Below are 13786 nucleotides of genomic sequence, written 5' to 3'. Positions count from 1 at the left end.
CACCAAAGGGTTGCTGATTTGATTCGCCATCAGGGCACATGCCTGTGTTGCAGGCTCCATCCCTGGTAGGGGGTGTGTAGGAGGCAGCCGACTTTGTTTCCCTCTCACATGGATGTTTCTCTCTCTTCCTCTCCCTACACTTCTCCCTCTAAAAAATAAATTTTAAAAAATTAATAGAAGTCACACAAAAATAAATGTTCTGTTTATTCTTCATTAGTCAGATCACGTGTTAAGTATTGCCTTGATGCCTTGGCACACTGAGAAATTATTCTGCACCCTGAAGGAGATAGCTGGAATGAAGAGAACTTCAGAGATGTGCATACTGGGACCATCTGCAAAAAGGTAGGACTAAGAGAGGACTTAGGAACATGAGACTTCTGAGTGCTAGTGTTTTAGGGGGTGTTGTACAGCAAAGACATTCATTTACAATTTTTGTAGCTTAAGGTGTCAAAAATTAGGCCCAAGGGGGGATTTATAGGGGCATGAGGTCACACATGTAATACCTTAATCAATAAAGAAATTAAAGATTGAAAAAAAGAAAATTAAAATTAAAAAATTAGGCCCAATGGTAGAAATTCCAGGGAACTGATTTAAAAATAAGGAAAGAAAACTCTGATGACAACTGGGTTCTAATGAAGAAAAGGAGCCAGTTTCCAGTGGCTAAAAGGATGGAAGTAAAAGAAGCTATGGGACTGGGGTGATATAGAGGGGACTCTCGCTCTGGCTGGGCACTTGCACTGGATCATCGCTGATATTTTCCAAAACTCTAAGACTCTATGTGTTGGGTTCCAGTTCTCCTGACACCTCTCAACTCATTGGATAGTATCTTAGTTACCAGTTCTATTTGAATTACAGCCAGCTCTTTAGTAGGGATAATTATTTTGGTTGTGTTTTTCATTCTTTGCTTCCACCCATAGATCTCTAGCTCAGAATGAATCAGAAGTAAATCAGGAGTACTTAATTCATGGTTTATATCAAGCTAATAAAGAATGATTTCCAAGTGATCCTTCTTGTTTCCACCTCTTCAACTCCAGTAAAGGCCCAGAGCATTCAACTATACTCTGACTATGATAAAAATCAGCCTTATATCGGTATTTATAATAATGCTGAATAGTGATGGAAAAGGCCTTCAAAGAAGTAGGTGCTGGAACCAACACTATTGCCTTCAAGGGTTCAAGATGATTGCTTTCAGTTTTACTGGAACAACACTGAGATACTCCTTTTAATAGAATATTATTTGAGGCAGTGTTATGAACACAATTGGAAGAGTAAATGGCAAAGATGGAAAGTCTAAAAAAATATTTCAATCAAAAACACATTTACAGAGTAGCTACCACATGCAAGCATTCAATTACTGCTGTGGTTGATATGCTGGAAATATTGGGGACATGAAACATGGGTAGATAAGGAGCCTGGACAACTGCAATGTATTTGAAATTTGATTTTTATCCTTAAAGCAACGGGGGCCTACTTATTAATGTTTATGTTTTTGAAAAGTGTGCCATAATGCCATAGTTCTCCCCACAACATTAGAAAGAATGTTGTGGCATTTGGGGAGTATAACCTCAGCAGAATTTAGTTTTATGAAAATCTATATTATAAAAGGCCAGTGACCGTAACGCCGTAACACCATAACGACCAAATGACCGGTCACCGGGAGGTGCACTGATGGGTCTTGCAGCGTGGTGGGACACTGGGTCTCGTGCAATTTTGCACACTGGGCCTCTGGTATTAAAATATTAGGTAAGTTACTGGGATAGAGTAGGTGGTATCAGTGGTTTGAGGAGGAGAAGGTATCAAATTATCTAGAAGAGTGAGGGAGAACATGGGCCAGAATGACCAGGCAGGATAGGAGACCAACTTGAGGGAAACAGCCATGACTGTTGGTCTGAGACCTGTCAGCTTGCCTGTATGTTTTTCTTAAGCCAAATTCAGCTGCAGACAAACAGGACAGTTGAATTTAACTGGAAAAGGAATTTTTCAAGGTGGGAAATTTATTTGTTTTCATTGTTAGTGCCTATCTCTCCTTCAGCAACTTCCTGCTACCCTCTGCCACAGAAAAACTTAAATATAAGCTCCATGAGGGCAGAGATCTTTATCTATTTTGATAAAATTGATGAATCTCAAATGCCTAAAACAGTGCCTGTCACATAGTAGATGATAAATAATTGTTTATTACTGGATAAAAGGATGAATGAATTAATGAATATTGAATAAGATGAATAAGATGAAGTGAGAGGACAAGAGAGTTGAGGATGTAAACCAGGAACTATTATAATGGCAGGTATAAAAGTGAGCTAAATGAGGAAAATGAAGTCCCAAAGGCAAGGACTTCTTCTTGTTAACGACTATAACCCCAGAACCAAGAGAATGCTTAGCATATAGTAGGTCCTCAATAAATATTTGTTGAATAAAAAAATAATACTGACAACAGAGTAAAATACAAAGACGAAAAGTATTGTGATATTTTGCTTTGTGCTTATTCTAGTTGCTTCTTATAGCAATTCACAGGGAAAACAATTCACAAATTTTTTTTCAAAAAGAAAAGAAAGAACAGTGGGACAATAACCTGTGGTCATCAAAATATACCTGTCTGCTGTAGATGATAGCTCTGATAATTTCTCAACTCATACTACTAATAAGAAGTCAATTTGTATGCTGCTTCTCAAACTTTAATGTACACAGGAATTACTTGTGGACCTTGCTAAATATCAATTCTGATAAGGTATGTCTGGAGGGGGCCCAATATCTGCTTTTCTAATAAACTCACAGGTAATGTTGATATTGCTGGTCTAAAGACCAAACTTAGAGTAACAAGGATTTAGAGTAGTTGGCTACTAAATATTTGAAGGGAAAGAGTTTGTCAAAAAGGCAATAGAAGCCATTCTGTCAGAATACACTCAACATTCCGACACCAAATCTTCAAATCTACCTGGAAGAAGTCCACAATCTTTCCTCCTTTAATTTGTTAAAATGGAACAGCCCTCTTTCTAAACCCAGCCCCTCTACTATTGCTTTTGATTACAGATACAACCTGTTCAGTTCTCCCCACTCACCTGTATTCAACCCTCCATATCTGCCAGCCAATTTCTACCACTAGTGGTACTCAAACTTTCCTATTTAAAACAAATACAACAAACACAATTTTTAATTTAGTCTACATTCCTTCCCCTCCAGGTAATGCCATATTACTCTCCACTTCTTCATAGGCAAAATTCTCAGCTATATTATATGTATCTACACCTGCTGCCCCTATCATGTTGCTTCCCGTTTCCCCCTCAACTCAATCCAAGCAGGCTTCCCTGTTTACCCTCTACCAAAGTGGGTTGGCCAAAGTCATAAATAACATGGAGTCACTAAGTTTTTTTGGACATTTGCCAATACTTGACCTTTCAGAAGTATTCCACACAGTTAACTAATCATTCCTACTAAAAATGCTCTTTTCCCATTGGTTTTTGTTTTCTTCAAATGCCCTGGTTATTTCTTCTCAGTCTCCTTTCCTAGTGGAAGGTCTTCTACCCAACTCTTGAAGATTAAAATACTTGGGAGCTATCCTAGACTCTCTTTGATCCTCAAAACTGCATCTGGCAGATGAGCTCATACACTCTTAAATGTCTCACAGGCTCCTTAAACTCATTATTTCCAAGATGAAAGTCATCCTTTCCCCTCAAATATGTTCCTCCTATAAGTCGCTTTGATAGTAAACAACCCAGTTCCTTAAAGAGTAAATCTGTGTCATCATTTACCTCTTCCTCACCACCCTGCACTTGCATAGCCACATCTGCTTAATCACCACCTCCTGTTATTACATCTGTAATCCCTGCCCCCATGCTATCGTTGTGGTCTAAGACATCACCACCTCTCACCTGGAACAGTGCAAAATCCCCCTAAATGGCCTTTCTGTGTCCACTCTTGCTTCCCTGCCATCCATTTTCCACACAGTGTAACTGAAGTGATATTTTCAAATGTGATCATGTAATTCCCCTGCAGAAAATTCAACAGTTTTGCATTTCCTCAGGATAAGATCCCAAATCCTTCTCTGGCTTGCAGTGACTTTCAGCCACCTGATCCTTCTACATCTGCAATCTCTTCATGCTCTAGCAAAACCAGTCCCCTCCAAGTGCTTCAAATATATCACACTCACTGTCCTGCCTAAGGTCTTCATACTTGCTCTCCCAACTACCTGAGAGGTCTTTCTCCTCAATCTGTTTCAGGTCTCCTAACTCATCGTTTGCATCTTAGCTTACATATCACTTACTCAAGAAGTCCTTGCTTGAATTTTTATCCCACATTCTATGCTTTCACAGTGCCTTCTATTTCCTCTTCCATGTCACAATTCAACAACTCCTCAATGGACAATAAGTGACATAAATAACAAAAGCTAGCATGTATTGGTACTTATTCTGTATGAGGTCTCTGTGGTAGGTAGCTTCTAAGATGACCCCAAGTGATCTTTGCCTCTTGGGATTCATAGCCTTATGTGATCTCCTCACATTCAGTAACTTTTTTCTCCATAATAGAATACCTCAAAGTTGAGGGGATGTGACTTCTGGGTTAGACTCCAAAAGATCCTGACTTCCATCTTAATAGCAGTCTTCCTCTCTTGCTGGCTTTGATGAAGCCTAGTGCCATGCTGGAGATGCCCAGGCCAGAAACAGCCAGCTAAAAAAATAAATAAATAAAAATGAAGCCCTTAGTCTCAAATCCCCCAAAGATCTGAATCCTGCCAACTACCACTGTATTAACTTGCAAGTGGATCCTCCCTCAGATGAGCCTTCAGATGAGACGTCAGTGGCCAGCATCTTGGTTGCAGCCTTGTGAAAGGCCCTAAAGCAGAGACTTAGTCAAGTTCTGCCTGGATCCCTGGCCCATAGAAACTATCCGATATAATAAAAGGGTAATATGCAAATTGACCCTAACAGCAGAATGACTGGGAATGACTGGTCACTATGACACACACTGACCACCAGGGGGCAGACGCTCAATGCAAGAGCTGCCCCCTGGTGGTCAGTGCGCTCCCACAGGAGTAGATCTGCTCACCCAAGCCAGGCTGCCAGCTGCCAGCAGAGTGGTGGTGGCAGGAGCCTCTCCCGCCTCTTCAGCAGCACTAAGGATGTCCAACTGCAGCTTAGACCTGCTCCCCTCTGGCAAGTGGACATCCCCCAAGGGCTCCTGGGCTGCCAGAGGGATGTCTGAATGCCAGCTTAGGCCCGATCCCCTGGGGAGCGGGCCTAAGCCAGCAGGTGGACATTCCCCGAGGGGTCCCATACTGCGAGAGGGCACAGGCCAGGCTGAGGGACCCCTCCCCCTGTGAGTGCACAAATTTTTGTGCACCAGGCCTCTAGTGATATAATAAATGGATGTTGTTTTAAGCTATAACAGCTTAAAACATGTTATGTAGCAGCAATACATGTTTTGCAGCAATTGGTAACTAATACAGTACCCTTCTATGAGCTTTTCATGTATCAACTAATGTAATCCTCATAACATCTTTAACAGACAGGATTCCTGTTTTACAAGAAAACTGGAGCAGCTTTCACTTATTCTAGAACACATGCTGATCAGAGATGGAGCCAAAATTTGCACCCACATTGTCAGGTTCCAGAGCCTGTGCTCTAAATTACTCAATTGCATGATGGCAGTGACTTTGTCTGAGTTCATAGCTGTAGTCCCAATCAACAGTGTTCAGCACATAGTAAGGCTCAATATCTGATTGATTAATTAATTGATTACTTCATTTAGATTCTAAATTTTAGAAAATTGCTCAATGAATGATGAATAGCGTTTCTGTAAGCGAATTTTATAAAGTATTCTCAGTACGACTGTGCCTCTTTGGTCTCAAAGGCTTCTTTTCATTTTGTGGTATGGGTTCTCCAGGCATGCTAGTCCACTGAAAATTACAGGTGCTTTTCATTCACTCCCCTCCAGCATTAGTTCTGTGAGCTGCCAGTATCCTTTCAAAAGGTTCCTTTCTTCTTTAGTTACTCAGTAGACTAGCTCAGGAGCTCAGCTCTTCTGCATAATAAAAGGAGGGGAACTAAGGGAGAGACGCTGAGAGGAGGCAGCCTGGAAGACAGGGAAGGATAGAGATGGTGGGATTCCTGAGAAAAATGGGAGCTACTTTACATGACACAAAGCTGTAGTCTGGAAAGTGAGGAATTTCTGATGGCAGGGTGGCTGAAGGACCTGTAACAACAAAGGTGCCTAATGATCCATATTCACCCGCTTGCATTTCTGCACTGTAAATCCCCCCCATGGCACAAAAGTTTCAGTCGAGTCTGTCATACATAAGTGCCCCGCATAGGTATTTTGAATGGAAATCAATGAAGTCACCCAGGTTGGCACAGAATAGAGATGACAGGAGAGCTGTGGAGATGGGCTATGAGGGAGAGTTCAACAGAGTAGTAACTTGGAGTCACAGGTAATTGCCCAAGGAATTACCCTGGGCAATTTTCTGAAATCCTGGTGAGGGCAGGGAACTTCCCAATGACTATGACTTAGAAAGATCAAGCCAATTTTCTTTAAATATCAAAAAGGCTTTGAGACCTCAGCTGACTACTGGGTCACACCAATATTAATCTATTTGTCTTCACTCAGAAGGACTGGCTCAGGGATCCGTCACAGGGAACAACACATGCTGTTTCCATCTTTCCTGGGTGAGTAGTAGTCTTTGCCTGCAAGAGGAGCTCTTAGTGACTCCACAAAATGAATGGGACAGGCAGAGCTAGGAGAGCTCATGCCAAGAATGTTTAGATCATAGGCTGGAAGCATTGCCTCTTCAAGGTGTTACATGGGGATATGTTTTGTTATTCAAACATAGATTTTAAGCAGGAAGTATTGATTACAATAAGACCAACCCAAAAGCACAGATATGTTCAAAGGTCCCACTCAACTCTTACTTTTGGAAAATAAACAATGAGGTCAATCAATGAAGTAAAAACCTTTATGGAAACTGCAGTTAATTCAGTGAATTTAGACAGCCTATGCCAATAGCATCTAGAAATGCCAGTTGTGCTTGGGCTGTGCTCAATATAGTTAAGAGGTTCTTGACGTAAGAGGATAGTTGCAAGCCACATGCTCTGTTGTGACATTTTAAAGGTAGCAGTACTGTTAGATAAGACACTTGTAAAGAAGAAAACATGTTCATTGCAAGCATTTCTATTTTTTCTTCTTTTTTTATTTTTATTTTTTATAAAATTCTTCATCTTTTTTTAATATATTTTTTATTGATTTTTTACAGAGAGGAAGGGAGAGAGAGTTAGAAACATCGATGAGAGAGAAACACCGATCAGCTGCCTCCTGCACATCTTCCACTGGGGATGTGCCCGCAACCCAGGTACATGCCCTTGACCGGAATCAAACCTGGGACCCTTCAGTCCGCAGGCCGACGCTCTAGTCACTGAGCCAAACCGGTTTTGGCATTCCTTCTTTTTTTAAACAGAGGAACTTGAGAAGCCTTGTGGGTTTTTTGGGGTTTTTTTAAGCTTCTCTATATTTTTGCTTCTCTATATTGATTTTAGAGAGGAATGGAGAGTGAGAAAGAGAAACATCAATGATGAGAGAAAATCATTGACTGGCACAGCCTCTTACTGGGGATCAAGCCCACAGCCTGGGCATGTGCCCTGATCGGAAATCAAACCATGACCTCCTGGTTCATAGGTCAACACTCAACCACTGAGCCACACCAGCTGGGCTCATTGCAATCACTTCTAAAAGTATGACGTAATTTTCAAAAAACAGCACAGTTCTCCAATGGATTGTAAGTGTATAGTCACTGAGGGCTGCTGTTAGGTATCAAATAAGAACAATCCACATGTGAAACTGAGGACTCACTCTCATTTGCTGTGGCACCATTGAAGAGTCAACCCTCCTAAAATGCAGAAGCCTGTTATGTGGAGAACTTGCTTTCCTGCAAAGTAGTTGGTTTAATAAATGTTAGCGACTGGCTCCTGTGACCATACTGAGTTAAAGTAATATAACTTTCTTTACTGACAGGTTTTGAATGGTGCATCTTTTCCATCAATTATCTGCTTCTTGTAGACTTTTCCTAACCTCCCTCCCCTTTCTGACCCACCTCCCAGACTGTGTTAAGTGCTCATGTTCCTATAATGCCATGGGTATAGCTGTCTCTCATGGCACTTAACACATGATAATGTGCCTTTCTCCTCCCTTGCTGTGAGATCCTGGAAAATAAGGTTCTTGTAGTGTCCATTTAAAAAATGGTGCCTGGTATATGGCAGTGCTCAAGAAAGCTTGTCACTCTAGGAATGACCCGTTTGCTTGCATTAATGACTAACTCTGGAATTTAACAAGATTGAAACAAGATTAAACAAGATCCTAAAGATTAGATTTTCATCTTTCTCCTTAGTTGCATTGTCCTATTACCTTAAAAAGTTCATTGAAAGAATAAAAATTTGCTTTCCCTTATTGCTTTAGACAAGTGATGGTGCCATTCTATGTTGCCTGCCAACTTTCCCTTTTCACTCACCCAGCTATTTGTCTGAGCTTCAACTGCATTAAAATATTTCTCCCTTGTCACCATAATCAAAAGCTATTATCATTATAAAAAATGTATAGAAGCTCAAAGGAAAGATGTGAACCTTTAAAAAAAAAGTTTTAGCAATCATTTTTTATTCCTTTTTTTATATATATAAAGAAGACCTGCAAATCACAAAACATAGTAGCAAGTTGAGGTCAATTATGTGTTGTCTTAAATAGTTTTCAGTTGCACAAGTTATTTCTAAACAGAAGAATTTGCAATTCCTACTCTCTAGTATCTTAGGACCTCCAGGCCATTAAGAAAAGTTTTGTTATCTACTTACTGGCCACATAGATTCACTGCAGTTGGAAAGGCGTGAAGGAAATTTGCTTCTTGCAGTGCTAACCCTAATATAAAAAGCTGACCAAACAGGACAACAAGGGACCAAGGGGAACTCAACAGGAAGAAGAGGTGGTCTGGCCACCGGCCAGAGATCATACAGGGGGAGCCTGGCTCTGGAGAAGCGTGGAATTGGGCTGACACCCACCAGGACCCAGCCATGCTGGTGCGGTGCTCAGCCTTGGGAAATGTTGCTGAGCCTGGGAGCATGGACCTGGAGAGCAACCTCCTCATGGTTCCAGCAAGGAGGTGCAGCATGTCATATGACCAAGACCAAAGCAATGATGGTAATGGAGACTTTGGAATTTCTCATTTTCTCTGCCAGTTTGTAGGAATGATGCCTTCATGTGTGATAAAACCCTTTTGATTTGGAAAATCTGGGAGTTTGGATGAAGAGAGGACTAAAGAGAAAAAACCGGGATTGTAGCAAAGGCATATACTTACCTCCCTTAACGTGCTTTCCTGCTTTCCCTTAGTAGGTAGCATTAAGCAATTTTTACCTAGGCCCACTGCCACCTAGAATAAAGTATCTATTTCCCAGCTTCTATTGCAGCTAAGTGCATTGTGTGACTAAGTCATTTAAGGGGAAGAGAAAAACTCATTTTTTTAAAAAAATTTAATGGTGCTGATAATTTTATCTATTTATATGTTAAATCAAGAATCAGTGTGAAACTTCAAAGGAAATTAACTAGTCACTCCCCAAAACCTACAGCAGAACAATAGCACCAAAATTTTCTCCAGTGTGGGATTTTCAAAAATAATAGTTGAGCAGATGATATGTCATCTTTTATTTTCCCTACTCTGAATGAAGAGGTTACTATTTGTTTTATTTCTCATCAAAAGCATTTTTTAAATATGATATAGGATCACCTGAAGAGGGAGACACAGATTCCAATCAGCAATGAGGTGACTTACGCAAGAGAACAGACAGGATTTATAAGATTAAAAATGGCTCTTGCCACATCCTAGGTGGTTTAAGGGCCATGCTCCTCTGATGGAGTTCAGAGCTATTGCATGACACAGATTAGTAAATATTTGGCCGGACACTTCTTAAACAATTTTTCTAAAGATAGAGCAGTAAGAAACATTAAGATTACTCCATTCTTATGTCTTTTTGATGTCTGCCAGACCAAGTTTTAATAGACATGATAACATAATTTGAGTGAATATGGACATTCAAAGTCAATCTCTACACTAATACAACCATCAGCCTGGCTCCCTTACCAATCTATCCAGACTAGTTCTGACAGATGTTTCAAGGATAATCTCAACTGTGTTCATGGAAGATAGCATTTCCGTGAAGTATCTCTGCATGGCTGACTTCCTTCTGATGGCTCAGCCTCCTTCACATAGTGTTCCCATGTTCAGCAGCAACTGGGTCCACATTTGGTCAGCTAATTTTGAAAGTCACTTCAAGGTGAAACATGAGTAGTTTCTATCTCATTTGAAGGGAGGTATAAGAACAAACATAAACTCATATTCCAAAGTGTCCCATGCAAATCAGGTGGCCAAAAATCTGTTTGTTTGTTTGTTTTGTGACCCTTAGAAGTAATTTAAAATGGAGCTAGGAGGTTGTGAAGAAAGCTAGAGATCAAAGAGACAGGATTTTATGGAGAAGATCCTTGAAGAGCCATGACATTTCCCACTTTTATTTTCGTTGGTAGAGAGGTGTGCTTCCTCCCTTCTCAGCCCATGTCAGAAAGTCTTTGAGGGGGTCACTTGAGAAGCTTGATCTGGGTCCTCTGGAAGTCAGTGGACTAGTGTCTGATCTCTGAGGATGGCTGTTCAGGTTGTGCACTGCACAGCTCTAGAGGGTGCCAGTCACATCGACAACCATGTTTACAATCTGCACAGCTATACTGGGAAACTCAAGTGTCTGACTCTCCAAGAGGCAAGCTACTGTGGCTAGAGCTGCAGTTATGCAATAACATGGGGAGCAAGTTGTATTTCCACCAACAATGGGACAGGGAGTTGAGAGTTTCTGGTTGGTTGAGTGGGTCTGTGTGTCGGGGAGCTGTCCTGGGGGCTTCTTAAGAAGGATTCCAGCCCTCCTCCAAAAATGAGGGTTGCTCAAACTAGAAGCCTGAGGATTGAGGCCTGGCAGTGAAAGTGGACAGGCAGAGGAGTTATCTCCCTTGTCCAATGGAGCTTAAAGTGGGACTCTCCCAAGAGAATCAAACCTGAGCACCCACCAAGTCCAATGAACAACAACACCAGATCACAGAGGAACCATCAATGCAAGACTGTGTCCTTTGTCCTAACCCATTGGCCCGGGCCCAACCCTAGAGGGGTTGGAAAGACAGCTAATGAGGGAAGGTATTGGAAGAGGAAAGATGCCAACCTGCTCTAATGGCCTCTAACTCCCAAGACCCCACCCCAGGCTTCTTGGCTTGAAGCAGGTCTCAGTTCAGGGAAGGAAAAAAATTTTGAGTTTGTTTATTACACTACACTGAACATTTTGATACTGAAACAAGACTTCCTTAAGACCAAGGTGACCTCAGGACATTTAACACCTAAGAGTGACTGGGAGAGCTGTGTGAGATTTCACATAGGGACAGGGAATGAATCAGCCCATTCAATGGGCGCAAAGGAGGAGAGGTTGGAAAGAACACAATGACCTTTCTCTGTGTACCTGTTGAGAGCCATGCCTTCGGTAACCAAACCATATGTGAAATCTGTAATAGAAATACCTAGCCATGCCTGAAACCTTTTATTTTGACTTAAAACATAGAAATGTACACTCATCCCCAATCTTTTGGTGTAGAGCCAAGGCCTTCTGTATGAGCACAGATAAATGGGTCTTTCTTAAACTCACCCACAAAACATCAACTGTAAGTTCCAATTTTGGTTTCCTTACATTGGAGTAAAAATTTTAAGAAACTTGCAAAGTAACCTGAATATAGTAATAAATGTATACGATTTCTTTGTTTCTTGTGTTTTACAATTGTCTCACCCACATTCATTTTTAGAAACTTGCATTTGTCATGTCTTTTAACAGCATTTCATAGAAAGAACTTCCTTTTTATGCTCACATTTCATGCATTTATATAATATTTAATGAAATTATGTGATTCAGTAACAAATACAAGTACTACTGGCATAAACAGATTTGGGAACACACCCAGCTGCCTCTGGGCAAACACACAGTTGAACTTGTGGGAGCAGAAGCCCATGGGCGAACTCGAGAGTAGCCTCCACTGTGAGCCTCTAAGTGACCCGAGCATTGGGAGTACATCTCTCAGAGAGAATGGAGAGCACAGGATTATCCACTGGAGCTCAACTGGGTGAGCCTCTACTTCTGAGGCGCAAAGGTTTGTGAGAATAAACAAGTCATCTTTTCTGTCAAAGAACAGATTAGATCAGTGATGGTGAACCTATGACACGAGTGTCAGAGATGACACGTGAACTCATTTTTTTGGTTGATTTTTTTTTGTTAAATGGCATTTAAATATATAAAATAAATATCAAAAATATAAGTCTTTGTTTTACTATGGTTGCAAATATAAAAAAATTTCTATATGTGACACAGCACCAGAGTTAAGTTAGGCTTTTTCAAAATGCTGACACCCTGAGCTCAAAAGGTTCGCCATCACTGGATTAGACAGCTGCCATTTTGGGCTGCATGACTTGGCAGCCACCATGTTGGCCACCTGGCTTGCAGCTCCCCTGGGGGCCACCATCTTGAAACAGCAAAGGCCAACCCCTCCCTTTGAATTAGCCAATCACAAAAGAGTGTGTGCCTGAGCTCCAATCAAGAGCAAGGGACAGGTCACGTGGGTCAGGGATTATAAACCCAAGCAGACCACCTGCTCGTGTGGCATGCTTCCAGATCATGTGTGTTGCACCCTTGTACGTAGAAGTAAAGGTGTTTGCCTTGCTGCCTGGCTCCCGAGTATGTTTTGTGTTCTACCAGGACCCCTGACTTGGGGGGCTCGCCTTATTTCTAACAGGTTGAAGTAGCCAGCATAAAAAAGCTACCATGTACTGAGAAACTACTATGTGCCAGGCAGGACCCTGGGCACTTCACACACATAAGCTCAGTTACCTTTCACAGATATTAACACCCCCCCCCCCTCCCGCATTCCACAGTTGAGCAAAGTGGAGTGAACTCTAGCCCCATAAGTGAAACAGTCGATACTTCTCAATCTCTAATATGCAAATGACTCACCAGGGGGATATGATTTAAAATGCATATTTTGATGGAACAGGTCTGGGTGGATCCTGAGATTCTGCATTTGTAATAGGCTCTCAGATGCTATTGATGCTGCTGTTCTGCTGGGTGTGTTTTAAGATGGAGCCCAGGCATCGCTCCTTCCTAAAAGCTCTCCAGGGATCTTTGATAAACAGAGGTGAGGTGGTGGGTAGCTTAGACCCCAGTGAAGGCAGGAAAGTTAAGAAGTGGGCTGATATGGAGATACTGAGTTTTGAATACTTAAGCTAAAACAAATATTTGAAAAGGACAAGAATAAAACAATATAGAAGTTTATAAAATAAAAGGTAAAAATCTTTCATTCTTTACATTTTATGAAGAATTACAAATATCATATCAAGCCGTCCTTGGGATAGGGGCAGAAATAGAATGTTGGGAAGTCAGTTAGAATTGTAAGATATTAATCATGCTTTGTTAACCATGATGGTTTTGTTCTGATTAAAGAAGGCACGTTCTTGTCCCGGCCTGCAGGACAACAACGGGGGAACGAAGAGACACCCTAGGAGAATAAGACAAACAAGGGACACGAGAGAATGGAGGCAAGACAAGAATCTGATCAAGCCTCAAATTTTATTTTTTACAGCAGCAGATTATATTTGCTCCAGGGACGACGGTGGGTAGCAGGGGTGGGTAGCGATTAGCCTATCAGCAAGTGGAAGCTGTTTGTTTGCGATGTGACAAATGGTGTGTGACGGTTA

The 13786-nt window shown here is 41.4% G+C and overlaps 1 long non-coding RNA gene across 1 annotated transcript in view; it reads left to right on the top strand.

The window, feature by feature from the left end:
* The window catches only part of LOC132237220 (uncharacterized), a 15327-nt gene extending 14857 nt beyond the window's left edge, over nucleotides 1-470 (top strand). Inside the window, exon 3 of the long non-coding RNA XR_009453484.1 lies at nucleotides 218-470. This is a non-coding gene — a long non-coding RNA (uncharacterized LOC132237220). The remainder of the gene's footprint in view (nucleotides 1-217) is intronic.
* Nucleotides 471-13786: the final 13316 nt, after the last annotated feature.

The sequence above is a fragment of the Myotis daubentonii genome, chromosome 6, assembly GCF_963259705.1.
Source record: "Myotis daubentonii chromosome 6, mMyoDau2.1, whole genome shotgun sequence".
NCBI classification, from domain to species: Eukaryota; Metazoa; Chordata; class Mammalia; order Chiroptera; family Vespertilionidae; genus Myotis; species Myotis daubentonii.
This window is presented reverse-complemented; position numbering and strand designations above follow the sequence as displayed.